Below are 19,678 nucleotides of genomic sequence, written 5' to 3' on the forward strand. Positions count from 1 at the left end.
TTATGCCAGTCCTGAATAAAATCAGCTGTTTGAATTCTTTGGTGTAATGCAAGACCTGCCACCACTGCTGTTGCAGTTACTGATGTGACTGCTAGAATCGAAGCAATGACCACACCAAGCATATGTTGAGATTGATGCAGCAGTCTGTACAGTGGTTACTAGATGAGAAACAGAAAAAGAATCTGACCGCGGCCGAGTCAGATTTATAGGTAGCCATACTTCTGTCTGAGCCTTAACAATTACTAACGAGAAATTGGAATTATAAGCTCGTCTTTTAAATTATTTCCACCAAGACTGATTTACACATTGAGTTAAATTACAAAAGTCACAGGACACAGACCCCACAGTATCATTCCAGGTCCAATTCCCATATAACAATGCAAAAGGATAGTTTACACATGCCATTGTGGAATAAGATTTATTAACATGTAAATTAACATGGAATGGACCCGAAGAGTCACCACTGTCCAAAGTATAGTTTCCTGACCAGATAGTGAGATTACCAGAAACCACCCATAGTTTCCAAATATCTCCTTGAATGTACAGATATCCTTGCAATTGTAATTGAGGAGGGACAAGTGCAAATTGCTGCCATTTAACTGTTTCATTACCATTGCCCATCAAAGTGCTATTTGCACGATGCCACCAAAAAGATTTATTTGACCATTTTTCTAAGAATTGCCCATGATCTGGACTCCAATCTACATTGATGGCCCCAGAATAATTCATGACCTTAAAGGGTCGATGACCTCTGCAACGTTCCCACTCCAGAGATTCTAGAGAAGGAACAAAAAAGTTAACAGGACATAGTGACATGTGTTTTCCATTATGAATATCTATCAGTTCTGCCGAGGTGCTAAATCCCCTAGTGGAAACAAGCACAGTAAAAGTAGCAAAATGGTAATTATTATATTTTACCCCCCATGTATTATAAGAATGATGAGAATGTTCCTAAGTGGACAGACAAAAGTGGTGTCCCCCTATACATAAAGGAATGCCTTCCACTGAAATGGTCAAATTACTAATATTATATTGTTGTTTATGATGAGATAGTTGTTCTATTCTCCCACAAGCTGGCGGGGGAAAGAAGGCAGTCTCATTAGTACACACTTGCACTTCTGGTTCCCCCCAGGAAACTGTTCTTACTAATGGGGGATTAGGTATATATGCCCAATATGTATGATTACTTGCCGATACACCGATTGCCTGACATGTCACCACCGCCATCATGGCAAGCAAAAGATTGGTAGGATTCAGAGGTTGCCCTGCCTTCATTAACGTCTTCTCTGCTTCCTGGGTCAACCTTTTCATCTGACCCCATGTTGGAGGTGTTGCTTCCCTTGTACAGGAGGTAAGGCTTCTCTGCATAGTAAGCTCTTTGAATTTTTGAACAAGGGAATCAGCCATTGTTGATTTTGATCAATCTTGCTGGGGTCCAAAACCTGTAATTATCAACAGAAATGAAAGCATACCCTCGTCCCAAATATATTAATGATGCTGGGATCCAACCTTTATCATTATCTTTATACCAAATAGGCATATTCAAGATATTCTTATCCTCTTCTTTCCCTTGAAAATGCAACTCTGCTGCTGATAAATTTCTCTTGCTCCAAACATTCAAAAAATTTAGGGTAAGTAAGGTTTTATTCAGAATGTCTTTAGGTTTTATAAATCTCTCTTGTTCCCCCTTTTTTATTTTTTTAAGATAATCATGCAAGGTACGATTAGCTCTTTCAATGATATCTTGCCCTTGACTATTATAAGGAATACCAAAAGTATGAGTTATATGGTATTGAGATAAAAAGTGAGCTAATTTTGTGGATTGGTAAGCAGGTGCATTATCAGTTTTCAATTCAATTGGTTGTCCCATAACTGCAAAACAAGATAACAAATGAGTAATAACAGCTTCAGCCTTTTCAGAATGTAATGCAGTGGCCCATTGAAAATGTGTGCAAGTATCTATAGTATGAGGCACATATTTTTGTTGTCCGAAGGAGGAAATGTAAATTACATCCATTTGCCATATCAAGATTTTCTTGTAGTCTTCTTACGTTGACACCTGGTGGGGTAAATGGAAAAGCAAAGGGTGCACATATGAAACAAGAATGAACAATATTTTAAGCTTGTTTTTGAGTAATAGCATGAGAATTTTGTAACCCTTTGGAGTTGGTATGTTGTAAGAGATGTTCTTGCTTTGCTGCTTTTATAGGATAAAGTAAGGCATCAATTGTAGCATTTTTGAATGATAAGGGTCCAGGAAGGGCAGAATGTGCATGGATGTGAGTAAAGAAAATTAACTCTGAACGTTGCAAGAGCAATTGTTGTACTTGGTAAAACAATTTATCAATAGCTGATTAAGCGTCAGTGGAAGGGAGACATGGGGAAGCTGTGGGCAAGAGAGAACAGCATAGAGAATCTGAAACAATGTTAATAGGAAGTTGGGGAAAATCTTGCAAAACTAAATAGATAGCCCACGATTTAGTGCACTGTATAGAAGAAAATGAGTGGGGGAGAACTTTGGAATTTTCTGGGGTCTAATATCCAGCAGTATTTTTATTTGCATCTGTAAAAATAGTGGGTCCCTTAACTGGAACATCTGAAATTGGGGCATGAGATATCATAGTGTTAGTCCGGAGAAAATCAACCAATTTAGATGATGGATAATGATTAGAAAATGAACCAGGATATGAGGCAAGATAAATTTGCCAGTTTTTATTAAATTGTAAACATTGAGATATTTGAGCAGTTGTTAACTGAGTAACAATCTGGTGTGGTTCACATTCTGATAACTGTAAAATACGATGGCGACCTTTCTGTATAAGGAAGGCTAATTTATCCATATATAGTCAATTTTTTGGAAAAACTGTTAGGTAAGAAAACCCATTTTATTAATCTTTTTTTAAATTTTTTTTGAGCAGTTACACCAGATGGGGAATAAGGGGTATGAAATATGATAAAAGAAATAGGTTGAGATGCATGTAAGTAAGTAAAAAAGCCGTCATGCAGTTGTTGCTCAACAAATTGGAGTTCCTGTAAAGCCAATGGGGTTAAGGTCCGGGGGCTATCCAGAGTTGTATCCCCTTTTAAAGTAGAAAACAAATGTTGTAATTGATAAGTAGGAATCCCAAGTACCAGGTGTAACCAATTAATATCTCCCAATAATTTTTGAAAATCATTTAAGGTTTTAAGATAGTCTCTTTTAATTTGCAACTTTTGGGGCCTAATTTTATGTTGTTTCAATATTATCCCTAAATATGAAATAGGAAAGTCCTTTTAAGTATTTTCTGGGGCTATTTGCAAATTGTATAGTCTTAAAGCCTCTTGTACTTTTAAAAAGAATTAATCACATTCAGCAATACTAGGAGCTGCCAATAGGAGATCATCCATATAATGATATAGAATATAATTGGGGTATTTTTGACGGAGGGATTGTAAACAGTGAGCTATGAATTTTTGACATAAGGTAGGACTGTTTACCATTTCTTGTGGTAGGACTGTCTGTTGATAACCCTTAACAGGCTGAGCATGATTAATAACAGGAAGTGTAAAAGCAAATTTATCTCTTTCTTGCAGTTGTAGGGGAATGGTAAAAAACAAACAAACAAACAAACACAGTCTTGATCTAGCACCTAATTAAGGACCAATTCTGAGGAATAAGAGCTGGAGAGGGGAGTCCCAGTTGGAATGCTCCCATAGGTTTAATATATTTATTAACTTTTCATAAATCAGTTAACATTCTCCATTTTCCAGATTTCTTTTTTATAACAAAAACAGGAGAATTTCAGGGTGAGGTAGAGGGCTCTATATGACCAAGTTGGAGTTGTTTTTGTACTAATTGTTTTAATGCCTCGAGCTTTATTTGTGGTAATGGCCACTGCTCAACCCATTTTGGAGTATTAGTTAACCATTTTAATGGGAGTGCTCAAGGAATTTGAGCAGTGGGTACTAGTTTTCCGATGGAATGGTTACAGAAGCCCCCAAAGGAGAGAGAAGATCTTTCTCCCATATATTAATAGATATATTTACAATATAAAAGGTGACAAACACTGATCTTGCATTATGGAATTGACATTGCAAGGGATGGGTATTCTTTCAGACATCTGCAATGCAGCCTAATCCCGTCAGCATTAAAGGGCTTTTTTCTTTTTCCCAATCTTGGGGCCATTGTTGAGAAGAAATGATTGAAATATCCGCCCCTATATCTACTAGTCCCTCAAAGTTTTTTTTTTTTTTTTTTTGTGTGTGTGTGTGTGTGTGTGTATAATCAAGGAGAGAACAGGGTGAGAATCTTTGATAAGCATTTTCCAAAATATATGTCGCCCAGTACTTCCAAATCCTCCTGTTCGTTCATTAGGAAGAGCCAAAAAGGGGTGATTAGGTAGGAGAAGTATTTGAGCAATACGTTCCCCAGCTAACAATGAAAGTGTGGTAGAAGTAGAGACCATAATTAAAATTTCCCCAACACAGTCAGAGTCTATTACCCCAGGAATTATGGTTAAACCTCTCAAAGCTGCACTGCTATGGCCTAATATCAAGCCAAAAGTGCCTTTAGGCAGTGGTCCAAATACATTTGTTTTTAATTTATAAATGCCTCCCCCTGGTGACAAAAGAACATTCTCAGCTAGTGGCAAATCAGCAGCAGCACTCCCTGAAGTAGCAGAACGTAAGTCCAAAATAATCATCTGAGGTCCTTTTAATGGGGCATCGACTCGTAACAGTTGTTGGGAGGGAACAGGGTTGGAGCAGATGGGATGGAAGGAGGGCAAGAAGTCCCCGGTATTGTTCCTGGGCCCCAAGGACTAAGGCCCGCAGGATAGTTTCCCGGTATCGGGTTGCCCATTTTGTCTGTTTTAGATCTGCATTCATTAGTCCAATGAAACCCTTTCCAACACCGACAGCAAAGTCTAGGAGGAGTCTTATTTTTCCCAGCAAGAGATCTGTCTTTAAGAATTGCACCTTGATCAGCTTTTAATTTCTGACACTCTTTTTTCATATGACCAGGTTTTCCACAATGAAAGCAGTTACCTCCCTTTGGTGGTCTCATAACTTTGGCCAAGACCGTAGCAAAGACATTAGCCTGATGCTCAATTTCTCCTACCCCCGAGCAGGCTCTGATCTATTCAGCTATAGATGTACCCTGTCCCTTTAAAGGTCTCAGTATACACTTGCATTCAGGATTTGCATTTTCAAATGCTAAAGTTTGTAATAATATCTCTGAAATTTCATGCTTCCCTACAGCCCATTCTATAGCTACCCTCAGTCTTGCTAGAATATCAGTATGTGGCTCATTAGGGCCTTGCATTGTTTTAACAAAGGAGGACTGGGCTTGGCCAATAGGCACCACATGGTGCCATGCTCGTAAAAAAGACTTGGAGGACTTGTTGTAAGTCCTGATCAGAGTATTGAGCCTGTTTTCTTCAAGCCCGATATTGGCCCTCTCCCATTAGTTTGTCCTCGAGAGGACCAGGGGGATTTTGTCCCTCATTAATCTGAGCCTGCTTTTTAGCTTCTTCTTCCCATCAGCTACGAAGTTGCAACCATTGAGAGCCCTCCAAGACAGCTTGGGCAATAGATTTCCAATCTAATGGAATGATTAATTTGCCTTTTCCCAATGATTCCAGCATAGCCAAAACAAAGGGAGATTGAGGACCATACTGTGCTACTGCAGCTTTAAGATCTTTAAAAAATTTATATTCCAAAGGAGCATATTGAACATTTATCACATTGCCATCCTGCTGTCTCTGGATGGGAAACAATTGCGGAGGATCAATAAACCCGCCAGGGGGAGCAGACAAGTCATCATCATGAGGCATAGACAAAGGAAAGGAGAACCGACAATGTTCCCTGCCCACATCGGGCCGATCAACCGCAGTGGGGAAAAGAGAAGCACAAGGAGGAGCAGAAGGTGTAGATTTTTTCTCCTCCTTATGTGATGTCCATTGTTCCCGGAATAGATGGGTCATTTCTTTAATCTCTTTGCCCTCCTCTGACAAAACTGAAGAAGCCTCTGAATCTGATTTTGAACTATCAGATGTTTCACCATTTACAGGAGGAGGCTCATTTGTATCCTTGCCTTCAGGCGATGTAGAAGCCCCACCAACGTCTGACACATCCTCATAAATTATTTCTCCCCTCCTTGAAGCATTAGATATAGTTTTATTATCAGTAGAGAGCAAGGTCAAAGCCTGTGTTTTAGCACTACACAAAGTCTATAACTTCAAAGGGATCACATTACCCTTCTGATGTTGCTTTCTCAGTTCATTTTGAATTATTTTCCATTCCTTCAAGGTTAACTGTAACTTAGTTTGATATTGAAACCAATGACAATATTGCTCCACCAAGCGAAAGAGCTCACTCAACCGAGTTGAGGCCTTAACACCTATGGAGTGGAGAAGTCCTTTGACTAACTCCATGTACATGAATTCCCCTAGCAACTCTCTATGATTTTTTGAAAGTTCCCTTGCTAGGGTGAGGAATTCCCCATGATTTTCCCTAAAGTTCCTCTGCTATGGATTTAAAATCCCCCTGGGGTTACTCACCCTTTCAGTTTAACTCGAGCCCCACGTTGGGCGCCAGATGTAGATTACTGGTGATTACGAGTGGAATGACATAAAACAAGACACACACAAAGGACAGATGACACATACACACTCCGGCCGGAGGAACAGAACTGGGCAAAAAACTAATTGCTGTTTATTATAAAAGCCCCCTAGGCAGAATTCCAGACTGCATGAATAAGCCTTTTCAGCACAGCACAGGTGCATACATGTTATCGTATAGCAAAGGGGAGTGAAATCTCTGTCTACTGTAGAGTCTGCCCAAAGCCCCCATCTCCTTTTTATCTCAAGAAGGGAATGCTCCCTCATTTGCAAGGGACCATTAAACTCAAGGCTGTGTCCAGACTCTTTGGCAGAACGCCTCGTATGCAAGGACGCTCAGCCCGAGCAGAGAGACCCGTTTGCAGGTACATCTCTGCTACCCTATTAACCCTTCAAGGTCAGCTTGTCCCTTTGTTGCTGCCCAGAGAGGGGCTTGTCAAGGTGCCAGTGGGGTGAAAGCTGTGACTTTGTGGCCAGAAGATGTCTCTGACCCTGCCTTGGGTTCTCTGAGTGTGGAGGAAGAGCAGGGTCACCCGGGATCTTGGCAGGAGAAGAATCCCCCCCTTGCATCTGACATCCCCCTCAGGACTTATTCCAGAGTAGGTTCTTCAGGTTGGGTGTCCTGTCCCCACCCCGACTCCTGGAGCTGGCCGTGCAGAGCCTCATGCGGAATGAAGCCTTGGACAACACGGCCCTAGAGGAGCTGCCTGTCGAGCTCTTCCTGCTGCTGTTTATGGAGGCCTTTGCTGGGAAGGACACCCATGCCATGAAGGCGATGGTGCAGGCCTGGCCCTTCCCCTGTCTCCCACTGGGGGCCATGATGAAGGACCACCAACCTCATCTGGAGACCTTCCAGACTGCAATCGACAGCCTGGAAGTCCTCCTTGTTCAGGAGGTCGGCCACAGGTAAGGTCGACCTGGCAGACTGGTAGGGCATGGGGGTGTGAGCAAGATGCAGCCAGGACAGGAGGATCACATGGAACAGGTGTTCCGGTGTACAGGACTGGTTGAGGGGAGGAGGTGAGAAAAGGCACGTGGCTCTCCCCCAGTGTCCTTTAAAGTGGGGACCAAGGCAGGCCTGGAAGCCAGAGGAGCTGTGGTGTGTGAAGTGCAGAGCCCACATGAGGTCCCGGTGCCTGCCAAACTCTGCATACCTAGTGTGTGCCCCGTGGCCCCACAGGTGGTGGAAGCGGCAGGTGCTTGACTTGTGCCGGAATATGCATCAGGCCTTCTGGAACCTTTGGTGTGGCATCAAGGCCAGTGTTTGCTCACAGCTGGAACCCGAGCCAGCCCAGCCCATGCAGAAGATGTGCACGGTGGAGACACAGGCAGGGCTGATGCTGGTGCAGGCCCCTGTTGAGGTGCCGCTTGACCTGTGCCTCAAGGAGGACACCGCAGATGAGACCCTCAGCTACCTGTTGAAGAAGGCCAAGCAGAGGAGGAGCCTGCTGCACCTTCGATGCCAAAAGTTGAGGATCTTCAGCATCCCCGTGAAGAGCATCATGAGGATCCTGAAGCTGGTGCAGCTGGACTCCATCTAGGATGTGTAGGTGAACAGCACCTGGAAGCTGGCCATGCTGGGCAGGTTCCTGCCACACCTGGGCTGGATGGGCAACTTGTGTCACCTGCTGCTGTCACACATCCACGTTTTGCCACATACCACCCCCGACCATGAGGAGCACTGGGTCGGCCAGCTCACCATCCAGTTCCTGAACCTGCTTCACCTGCAGGAGCTCTACCTGGACTCCATCTCCTTCTTGGAGGGCCACCTGCACCAAGTGCTCAGGTGAGGGGTGGCGCCAGCTCTGCAGCTCAAAAAAGGCCTCTCTTGTTTCGTTCCCGCTGGGGACATTGCCAGGGTGCACAGGTCTCTGGGAAGTCCTCACAATGCCGCTGTTCTGTCCCCGGGTATCTTGTGAGGTCACCTCCCTGGTCAGGGTCAGAGGTGTGGCCTACGTTAGATGTTGTCAAATAGGACTTCTTGCTGGGAGTCCACATAGTGGGGGTCAGGTGTGATGCCCTTGGGAACTCTTTCCGAGAGAGTGATGTCTTAGCTGAGATGATGACAGATAACTAAGCGAGAAGGCCATTGGTCCATCAGGCGTGAGGATAGAAGTCCAAAGCTCTGTTTCTTCCTCCCACCTGCTGCTTCTGTCTTTAGTTATTTTAGGCTCTAGGTGAGCCATGGGAAGTGGGTGATTCTGGAGATGACAAGGAAGGATCAGGAGGGGAACACTGTGGCTCCTAAGCAGTCCAGAGAAGAGAAAAAGTCAAATGAGCATCATTGTTCAAGTGGCTCCATTCATTTTAAGTCCAAATTACAATTATTATTTTCCTCTCAGTCTCCTGAATACATATGAAATCCACAATAACAGGTTGTCGCTCTGCCTTGAACACAGTGATAAAAGCTGAGAGGATGCAGCCTAGTCTGTCTGTAAAATAAGTTGCATTGATTCCCTTTTTGGCAGCTGCAAATTCCAGGCATTAGGAATTAATACGTTCACTGAGAAACCAGAAGAAAGAAAGAAAGAAAAAAGAATTGTAGGCAGTGATGGACAGTCTGTGACCCCTGAATATCTGGAGGATATTCACCCAGGGATCATGTGTAACTGCTGGTACCCACCAGCCCATATCCACTGGATCCAATCTGCTGTTGACTTCAACTATTCATGTCCTGTAGAAACACCTTAATTCCTGCTAACCAATTACTAGTAAGCTGAAATAGGCAAATAACCTTTGTTTACGGTTTCTTTCCCACATGGAAAATAGTTCATCATTTTGTGCAGGGGGAGGTCATACCCATGTGAGCAAGACCTAGTCCCTGAAAGACCCCCTGCCTTCTAATCAAGGCTAGCTCCAAGCCAGTGAGATGCCCCATGTTTCGATGAAACAGGCCTCTCCTCCCAGCATCCCTCTGCCCACCACCCCTGCTCCTGGGACTGACTGCCCTGTCTCCCCCCAGGATCCTGAAGACCCCTATGGAGACCCTGTCGATCAGCAGCTGCCTGCTTTTGGAGTCAGAACTGACGTACCTGTCACAGTGCCCGAGTGTCAGCCTGCTGAAGGACCTGGAACTCAGTGGGGTCAACCTGACCAGCCTCAGCTTGGAGCCCCTGCTGATCCTGATCAACAGGAACTCAGCCACCCTGCAGGACCTTGACCTGGACAAGTGTGGCACCATGTACTCCCAGTTTAGTGCCCTGCTGCCCTCCCTGAGCTGCTGCTCTCAGCTCACCACCTTGAGCTTCAGCGACAACCTCATCTCCATGTCCGTGTTGGAGAGCCAGCTGCACCACACTGAGGGGCTGAGAAAGCTGAGCCTCTTGCTGTACCCTGCATCCCTGGAGAGCTATGAGGATGTGCACTGCACCCTACACCTGGGCCTCCTGGCTCAGGTGCATGCCCGGATCAAGCAGCTGATGTGAGCCTCTGGGTGGCCCAGCATGGTCTGGTTCAGTGCCAACCCCTGTTCACACTGCGGTGACCAACCAGATCTTCTACAATACCAAGCCTGTCCTGTGCCCCTGCTACATGCCCACCTAGCCCAGCTCACGAGTCACAGGCTTTGTCCCTGGCACTAGGACACTGTCATCCAGACCTCAGTGGATCTTGAAGGAACACAAACCACAGTTTCAGACAATTGTTCCATGCATGTAGGAAAAGGAAAGGTGATTTAGAGTGGGCAGGGAGGGAGGGGTTGGTGGGATTTTGGGAGAGATGTGTTCCTACAAAGTTAGAAATGTGAATCTGAATTTTGGAGTGGGAGTTTTGGGCTTGGGAGATTCATGGCAGCATTACCCCTGTGTTGGATTCTAAACAAAGAAATAAAGGGAATTTCAGTGTCAATCATTTGGTGTTCTCTGTGATCTGTGAACATGATTCTCCCCTTTAAGCTCATTACTCTCTTCTTAGTGGTTAAATAAAAGGGCCTGAGCATGAGTGGGGCATAGATGCTCTCTGATAGGCAAGGAACAGCTATAGGAGTTCAGGGCACTATTTACCCACTCCCTGTGGTTCTCATTTCCAGGGCAGCAACCTGCTCACTTATTTCTGAGGCTGTTCAATCTGTCATCATATACAAGGTGCATCCTCAGGGCCTGAAATGAACTAAGTGTCCAGGAGCGAGCACCGCTGGAGGGAAGCTTCTTCCCAGAGACCCTTGCTGTTAACCCCACCCAGGCCCTGGACTCTAGAATTTCCCCAGTGGATCCAGCAGATGCAAAGCCTCCATCTCAGACCCTGGGCAGTGCCAAGACGGGTTCACTGTGCAAAGTTAGGCCCAGAGTCCTGGGGTATATTCACCAGCAGACCATCTGTAGCCTCTGGGACCCACCAGCCTGATCCCACCTTCCCACTGCTCCACCGTATCTGACACTTTAGGACTCCATGGACTGTAGCCTGTCGGTCTTCTCTGCCCATGGAATTCTACAGGTGAGGATACTGCACTGGGTAGCTGTCCTCTTTTCCAGGAGATCTACCCAACCCAGGAATTGAACTTGGGTCTCCTGCATTACAGGCAGACTCTTTACCATCTGAGCTGCCAGGGAAGCCTCCAGTTTCTAAGAGACAACCCAACATCCCTGAATCCATTGTCTACATGTGCTTTTATGCCACTAATATCCCACAGATTTTAGTTTGTACATTAATAAAATTTTTCACACACAATTACTGATTCAAAGGCTGACAGAAATCCATTCCCCATTGTCAAAAAAAGTCACTTCTGAGTTCAGTATTTCAATGTTTAGTGTAACTTGACATTTTTCTCCTTGGTATGATTCATCTGAAACTTAAAAAACAAACAAAGAAAACCCTAATCATTCAGTTTTTACCTTAAGCCACATGGTTAAGATAAAATTTCCATCAAATCCTTGTTTTCTGCTAATCTACCAGCACTAAGGCTCTAAAGCACTGAGAATTGAACTAATTCTCTTTGCCCATCAGACCTCTTTTCTGACACCAAGTCCTCTAAGATTCAGAGAAGATTTAGCCTGTAAACAAAACAACAGCACCCCTTCAGAGTGGAGGGCTCCAACTATACCCCTATTTGTGACCAATAGGCCTGGTACCAGGATGCAACAACAAAATTTTGATTTAACAATGTCCTGGAAATCAGAAACACCTTGAGCTGAGCTCTCCTGGTGGCTCAGATGGGAAAGAATCCAACTGAACTTCAGAAGACTCAGGATTAGTCCCTGATTGGAGATGTTTCCCTGGAGAAGGGATTGGCTACCCACTCTAGTATTCTTTCCTGGAGAATTCTATGGAAGAGCCTGTTGGGCTACAGGACATGGAGTCACACAGAATCAGACAGGACTGACTAACACTTTCACTTCCCCTTTAATACTGTGGGTAAGCAGGTGGTGTAAGTCGTCATTGATTGAGTTGTTCAATGTGTCATGGTCCCTTATGTTTCGGTCCCTCTCTGTCACACCCTTGCATTTAAGCTGGGAAACCATCCTTTTATGATTTCTTACTCAGGGAATTAGAACTGAGAGCAGAAGCAGCAAGAAGCCAGATGCTCTGCACTGATTCGGTGAGGATGAAGGAGGAAGGTGAAACAGCCAGCTTAAAACTAAGTATTAAAAAAACTAAGATCGTGGCATCTGGCGCTTCACTCCATCACCAATAGAAGGGGAAAAGGTGGAAGTACTGACAGATTTCCTCTTCTTAGGCTGTACAATCACTGTCATGGTGATTGCAACCATGAAATCAAAAGACGGTTGCTTCTTGGCAGGAAAACTGTGACAAACATAGACAGCATGTTGAAAAGCCGGGAAATTCCTCTGCCAACAAAGACCTGTATAGTCAAGGCTGTGGTCTTCCTAGTGGTCATATACAGTTGTGAGAGCTGCTGCCGCAAAAAAAGGCAGAGTGCGAAAGAATTGTTGCCATCAACTTGTGGTGCTGGTGAAGACCCCTGAAAGTGCCTTGAACAGCATGGAGATCAAAGCAGTCAATTTTAGTGGAGATCAACCCTGAATACTTGTTAGAAGGACTGATGCTTAGGCTGAAGGTCCACTATATTGGTCATGTGGTCACTGGAACAGTCCCTGATGCTTGGCAAGCCTGAGGGCAGAAGGAGAAGAGGGCGACAGAGAATGAGATGGCTGGATGGCACCACCAATGCAATGGGCATGAACTTGGGCAAATGTCAGGAGATGGTGAGGGACAGGGAAGTCTGGAGCACTGCAGTCCATGGGGTTGCAGATACAACCTGGCAAAGGAACAACAGTCTCTTGAGATAAAGCTATCCCAGGGAGAGCAGAAGATGAAAGGTTTGTGAGAACAATGGAAGCACCAAGCTCTCCCCTAGAGATGGAGGATGTGGGTCGAGGCTGGCTACCTGGACGAGTGCCCTCTTGAAAGGTGTGCCTTCTGGTCACCTTGTCAAGTCCACTTCTCACACAGCCCTGATCTGTAGGTCAGCAGGTTCCAGTTTGTGTTCTGAGGGCCTAATCTCCTCCTGGGTACCAGGTTCTCAGTTGGTGTGAGATGTCCAGCCCTGTTGGTGGATACACAGGCTGACCACGTGTCACTCCATGGCCACAAACCCCAGGGAGCTTCCTCCTTGAGCACAGCACTGGACCTGGACTGGAGTTGGCCTTAGGGTGTTCCATGGAAGGAAAGGTGGGAACAGGTCATGTCTGTCCTTCTGTTTTTGTTTCTTAGGTGGCCAGCCAACGCAGCTTGCAGGATCTTACTTCCCCAACTAAGGGTAGAATCCACTCATCAACAGTGAATGTGCAGAGTCCTAACCACTCCTGGACTAGCAGAGAGTTCCCAGTAGGTCATTTCTTGAGCCTGGCAGAAGGCCCAGAAGTCTGACGATGGCTGCTGAGAGACAGCCTTCTATGTGTCAGGCTTTGATGAAATCACTAATCATTCGTCTCTCGCTGACCTCTGGGAGCCCTGTGACCATGGCCCATACCATAGAAACTTCTGGGGGTAGAGAGAACTGAAGTTCGATGTACCCCTTCCCCACCCAAATGCCTTCCAAAAATTCATCTGCTGTCAACCCATCTACAGAAAGCATGCTGTCCTCCTTCCTGGAAACTTTCCCTTCAGAAGAGGTTGAACTCATGTCCTCTGCTTCTTCCTAACCTAACATGGAAAGGCTTCTCTCTACATCTATTGATAAACGTGAGTATGTTCTGCTAGACAACAGTGGTTTCTTTTCCTTTTTTTTTTTTTTTTTTTGAGGGGTGGAGTACTTTAAAACAAATACTTCCCTTTACATCCAGAATGGTTTGAGCAAAGACCTCGCTCTGTTCTCACGGTTCTGTCCCTTATAGTCTAGGAGAGAAGTAAAAATAAATTATGCAGCCAGAAAGAGAGTTGGGTGGGACCTTAAGCACCAATGGTGTGCAAGAAGTAGTACACAGGAGCAGGCTGCATCCTGTAAACTCTGACTGGGTGGGCATTTGTTGATAGGTGGCAGTCACCTGGGAGCTGAGTCATCACCTGCATACCCCCTCCCTGTCCTTGAGGTGAGCCTTCTCTAGGAACCCCTTATCTAAAGAACATGTTAAAATACTAAGGTGGCCACCAGAAATACCACAGACTTAAACAATGGGATTTCCGCCCTCCCCCCCCCCCCCGCCCATTTCTGGTGGCAAGAAATCCAGGATCAAGGTGTTGAGAGTGTGCTGTCTCTGGAGGTCTCTTTCTTTGATGTGCAGACAGCTACTTTCTTGTATCCTCCTGTCTCTTTATTCCAAGCAAGCTTGATGTCTTGTGTGTCCTAATTTTTTTTTTTTTTCTCCTTGGACGTGCTGCTTTGCTTCTGGGTCTTAGTTTCCAGACCAGGGATGGAACTTGGGCCCTTGGCAGTGAAAGCTCTGAGCCCTAACCACTAGCCTGCCAGGAAATTCCCCTCTCTTTTTTTAAATGGAGAACCATCAGATTGGACTAGGGCCCACCCTAGTGACCTCATTTTAACTTCGTCACCTCGTTAAAGGTATTATCTCCAAATATGATTGAATTCCAAAGTGTTGGGGGTTAGGACTTCAACAGATACTGTTTAAAAGTGTATGAATTTATTTGACTGCACCAGGTGTTAGTTGTGGCACGTGGGATCTTTGGTCTTCCTGGAAGTACGTGGGATCTAGTTCCCTGACTGGGGACTGAAGCCCAGCCCCCTGCACTGGGAGTGCAAAGTCTTAGCCACTGGCCCCTTGTGAAAGTCCCCTCCACATATGGATTGTGCAGGACACAATGAAGCCCCAGACAGGGTTGATGGTATAGTGATTCACCTGGCTGCACATCTGCAACCTACCTGCTCCTTAGAAATATCTGAGACCTTTAATAATGTTGACTCCCTGGTCCCAGTTTTAGACATATGAATTCTGTGGGTATGGAGTAAGATGGGCAGAATCAACCAAAACATCAGTAGTTTTCTAAAGCTCTCTAGCACTCACTGTTTTATAGGGACACCTTAAGCAGCCTGGGCAACACCTGGAGCTTGTGAGAAACTCAGCCTCTCAGGCCCCAGCCACAACTGTTGGATGAGAATGTGTTATTGCACAAGACACGTAGGCAATTCCTTAGATTCACTGAGGGTTAAGAAGCACAGCCCAGGAGATTTGAAGTGTGGCCCAAACTGAGAAGTTTGGATCCAGACTTCTTGGCTTTGTTTATACCCTAACTTCCTTTGATAGGAAGAACATCCAGAAGCCCCGAGGGAGGGTGTGCCAGTCCTAGAATCTCTGAAGGGTGGTGGGGAGGATGAAGCTCCCAGTTCAAGCTATAGCATCTGATTGATTGATTGAATTATCAATAACTTCCTCCTCCCAAGGCAGGTGCTCAGTGTGTCACATTAAGAGAAAATGAATTCCTGACCCTCAACCCTCAGGGAGTCCTGAAGGTGTAGATTCTTGGGTATTTTAAACATGTTGTTATTGTTGTTGGGGCTGCAGTTGTGGCTCAGCTGATAAAGAATCTACCTGCAACGTGGGAGACCTGGGTCTGATCCCTGCATTTGGAAGATCCCCTGGAGAGGGGAAAGGCTACCCATTCCAGAATTCTAGCCTGGAGGATTCCATGCACTGTATAGTCCATGGGGTCGAGAAGGGTCAGACTGGGCTGAGTGACTTTCAGTTTCACCATTGTGGTTTAGTTGCTAAGTTGTGTCTGACTCTTTTGTGACCCCACAGACTGTAGCTTGCCAGGCTCCTCTGTCCATGGGATTTCCCAGGCAAGAATACTGGAGCAGATTGCCATTTCTTCCTCCAGCGGATCTTTCCCACCCAGAGACTGAACCCAGGTCTCCTGCATTAACAGGTGGATTCTTTCCCACTGAGCCACCAGAGATCAGTCTTTCCCCAAGTATTGGAGGGTTTCACACCCTGGGATTCACTTCACTTGAGAATCAAGTGAAGCAAACATTGAACTTCCAGATTGCCCAGGCCCCCTCCTCTGGCAATGTGAGTTTCTTCTGTGTGATATGCAGCCCTGGAAGCTCTATGTTTAACAATGTCCCAGGGGATTCTGAGATTTGAGCAATCGTTGGAGGCATAGGAAAGTGAAAGTGTTAGCTGTCCAGTTGTGTTGGACTCTTTGCAAACCCATGGATTGTAGCTCCTGAGGCTCCTCTCTCCATGGAATTCTCCAAGCAAGAAGACTGGAGTGAATAGCCATTCCTTTCTGCAGGAGATCTTCCTGACCCAGGAATCAAACCCCGGTCTTCTGTACTGTAGGCAAAGTTTTTACTGTCTGAGCCACCAGGAAAACCTAGAAGCATAAATAAGTCGTCACAATTTTCCTTCCTTGTCCCTAAGTTTTTGCAAACATTTAACAATTGACATCCAAACTGTTTTTGTCATAAGTGGAAACAAGGCAAAGATGTAGTTTTCGGCATACAATAAAAAGAAACCCTTTAAGAAAATGAAACTAGGAATTCCCTGGCAAACCAGTGGGTGGAGCTCAATGCTTTCTCTCTGGCGACCTGAGTTCATTCCCTGGTCAGGAAACTAAGATCCTGCAGGAAGTCGCATGTTGTGTCCATAAATAAATAGAACTGTTAATACCATGCTTTCAAATATATCCAGAAGTATGTAAATAACATACAATTTTAAAAAATATTTATATCTATTTACTTATTTGGCTGCCTGGGGTCTTAGTTGTGGCATGCAGGATCCTTTGTCGGGTCTACTGCCCTCTGGCATGTGGGATCTTAGTTCCCCAGCCACGGATCAAACCCACGTTCCCTACATTGGAAGGCAGATTCTCAGTCACTGGACCACCAGGGAAGTTCCTAGCCTTGGGTTTTGATATTTACCTACTTTGAAGAAAGATATGGCAGCCCACTCCAGCATTCTTGCCTGGAGAATTCCATGGATAGAGGAGCCTGGCTGGCTACAGTCCATGGGGTCGTAAAGAGTCAGACAGGACTGAGCAACTAGGCACAGCACTCACCATCAACCGTCTTAAAAGAATGTAAAACCAGCTCTTTCTAATGGTCAGGGTTTTTTTTTTTTTTTTTTTTTCCTGCTCCTTTGGGATGTTATTTTTGATGTTATATCTGGTTACAGCACTCGAGATCACATTCATTAGTGAACTTCGTTTTGGTTCTAATGCAGTGGCTCTGTTTCCTTCTAAGGGATGGAAATACATATATTTCTTCTCTGAAGCCCTCCCTCCCCCTAAGAATCTGTGTGTAATGGACTGTTAATGCAGTGGGAGGGAAAGCTTGAGATATAATCTAGGTGGTACAAAGGGGAAGGAGAGAGAAGAAGGGGAGTGAGGAACGAAAGGAGAAGGAGGGGGAACAGGGTGTGACCTGACACACTTGATGTGGCTTAAGAAAGCACGAGCCCCTGCCTAAGAAAAGCTCTGGGGTTCAGCCTCAAGATCTACAATAAGGACCCCGGGAATCCAGGGGGTGCTGAGTCTTCCTGTGCAGATCACTTGGGAATGCCCACCCCCTGCCCATCAAGCCACCCCCTTGCCCCCAGAAGAGAACAGGGTTTTGCTATTTGCAGCTGGAGAATTTCCTGGCATTGGAAGAGATCACTGCCTTTTGAGGTTCCTGACCTCAGCCTGAGCTCTGTTGGAATAACTGTGTGGACCACCTTCCCCTGCTCTTAATCTATTGAACCCCAAATAACTAAAGATGTAGATACATTGGAGATAAGGAGGTGGACCGCTGCATGCCAGAGAGGGAACTGGTGACACTCCCCATACTGAGACCTGGAAACAGCCCCTGAGCAGGGCCCTGAAACCCCACCCACATTCTTTCCTCTTTCTAGCAACTTGGTAGAACGGTTTCTAGTTGACAGATCCTATGGGGAAAAACTGGTTCAGAAACCTGATTTGAGCCAGGCTTGGATTCTATGCATTGGATTCGAATGGGCTTTTAAAGGCTTTGAATCTCCTGACCCAATCTCCTCACTGAGATAAGGCTTTTAGAGAGCCAGGTAGGACTTCCACAGACAGAGGACACAGGATGTGGTGCTGGTATTTCCAGAGAAATCTCTGGGATGTGGAGACATAGACACTCCAGTTTCACCCTCCACTGGGGCTCAGAGTGGGAAGTGTTTAGCTGCACTGAGTCAACTGGACTGATGAGCCATGGGGTTTGGAATGCTTCATTTTGTTCTCTGCAGCCATGAGTCTGCAAAATTTTCTATGTAATTAGCTAGAGAGTAACCAGGCCTTAAGGACCATGTGGTCTCTGCCATTAGCAGTGTGAAACAGCCTTGGGCAGTGGGAAGTGTTCTCTGCTCTGTTCCAATAAAACTTTATTAGTGACAGAGAAATTTAGGTATCATAATTTTCACATGTCACAAAATATTATTGTTTCCCCCAAATTTTAAAAAAAAAACATAAAAATATGAAACATATATTTTAAAGTTTAACACACACACACACACACACACACACACAAATCAGGAGGCAAGCCAATTTGTCAATTCCTGTCTAAACCATTTGCCAATATAATACAGCTAACATCCCATTAGTGACTTGTGACATGCATTAGTAGGCTGGACACTGCTTATGAAAAACAAAAAATTTTCATAAATTTAAGATGACATCAGCTGTAAGATACAACATCATTCCTTTTTTTTTTGGCCACACACTGTGGCCTGTGGGATCATAGGTTTGAACCCATGCCCCCTAGAATGGAACTGAGGAGTCTTAAATACTGGATCATCATGGAAGGCTCACAGCACTGTTTTTCATGCCACTATATAATATATATTTATATTTAACTTATATGCAGTGTACATCATGAGAAACGCTGGACTGGAAGAAACACAAGCTGGAATCAAGATTGCTGGGAGAAATCTCAATAACCTCAGATATGCAGATGACATCACGTTTATGGCAGAAAGTGAAGAGGAACTAAAAAGCCTCTTGATGAAAGTGAAAGAGGACGGTGAAAAAGTTGGCTTAAAACTCAACATTCAGAAAACGAAGATCATGGCATCCGGTCCCATCACTCCATGGGAAATAGAGGGAGAAACAATGGAAACAGTGTAAGACTTTATTTTTTGGGGCTCCAAAATCACTGCAGATGGTGATTGCAGCCATGAAATTAAAAGACACTTACTCCTTGGAAGAAAAGTTATGACCAACCTAGACAGCATATTCAAAAGCAGAGACATTACTTTGCCGACTAATGTCCATCTAGTCAAGGCTATGGTTTTTCCAGTAGTCATGTATGGATGTGAGAGTTGGACTGTGAAGAAGGCTGAGTGCCGAAGAATTGATGATTTTGAACTGTGGTGTTGGAGAAGACTCTTGAGAGTCCCTTGGACTGCAAGGAGATCCAACCAGTCCATCCTGAAGGAGATCAGCCCTGGGATTTCTTTGCAAGGAATGATGCTAAAGATGAAAGTCCAGTACTTTGGCCACCTCATGTGAACAGCTGACTCATTGGAAAAGACTCTGATGCTGGGAGGGATTAGGGGCAGGTTAAGAAGGGGGCGTCCAAGGATGAGATGGCTGGATGGCATCACTGACTCATTGGACACAAGTCTGAGTGAACTCCGGAAGTTGGTGATGGACAGGGAGGCATGGTGCACTGCGATTCATGGGGTTGCAAAGAGTCGGACACGACTGAGCGACTGAACTGAACT

The 19,678-nt window shown here is 45.1% G+C and overlaps 1 pseudogene; it reads left to right on the forward strand.

The window, feature by feature from the left end:
* Window positions 1–1,228: 1,228 nt before the first annotated feature.
* Window positions 1,229–10,142, forward strand: LOC128070920 (melanoma antigen preferentially expressed in tumors-like; annotated as a pseudogene).
* The last annotated feature ends 9,536 nt before the right edge of the window (window positions 10,143–19,678 follow it).

The sequence above is a fragment of the Budorcas taxicolor genome, chromosome Y, assembly GCF_023091745.1.
Source record: "Budorcas taxicolor isolate Tak-1 chromosome Y, Takin1.1, whole genome shotgun sequence".
Classification (NCBI taxonomy): Eukaryota; Metazoa; Chordata; class Mammalia; order Artiodactyla; family Bovidae; genus Budorcas; species Budorcas taxicolor.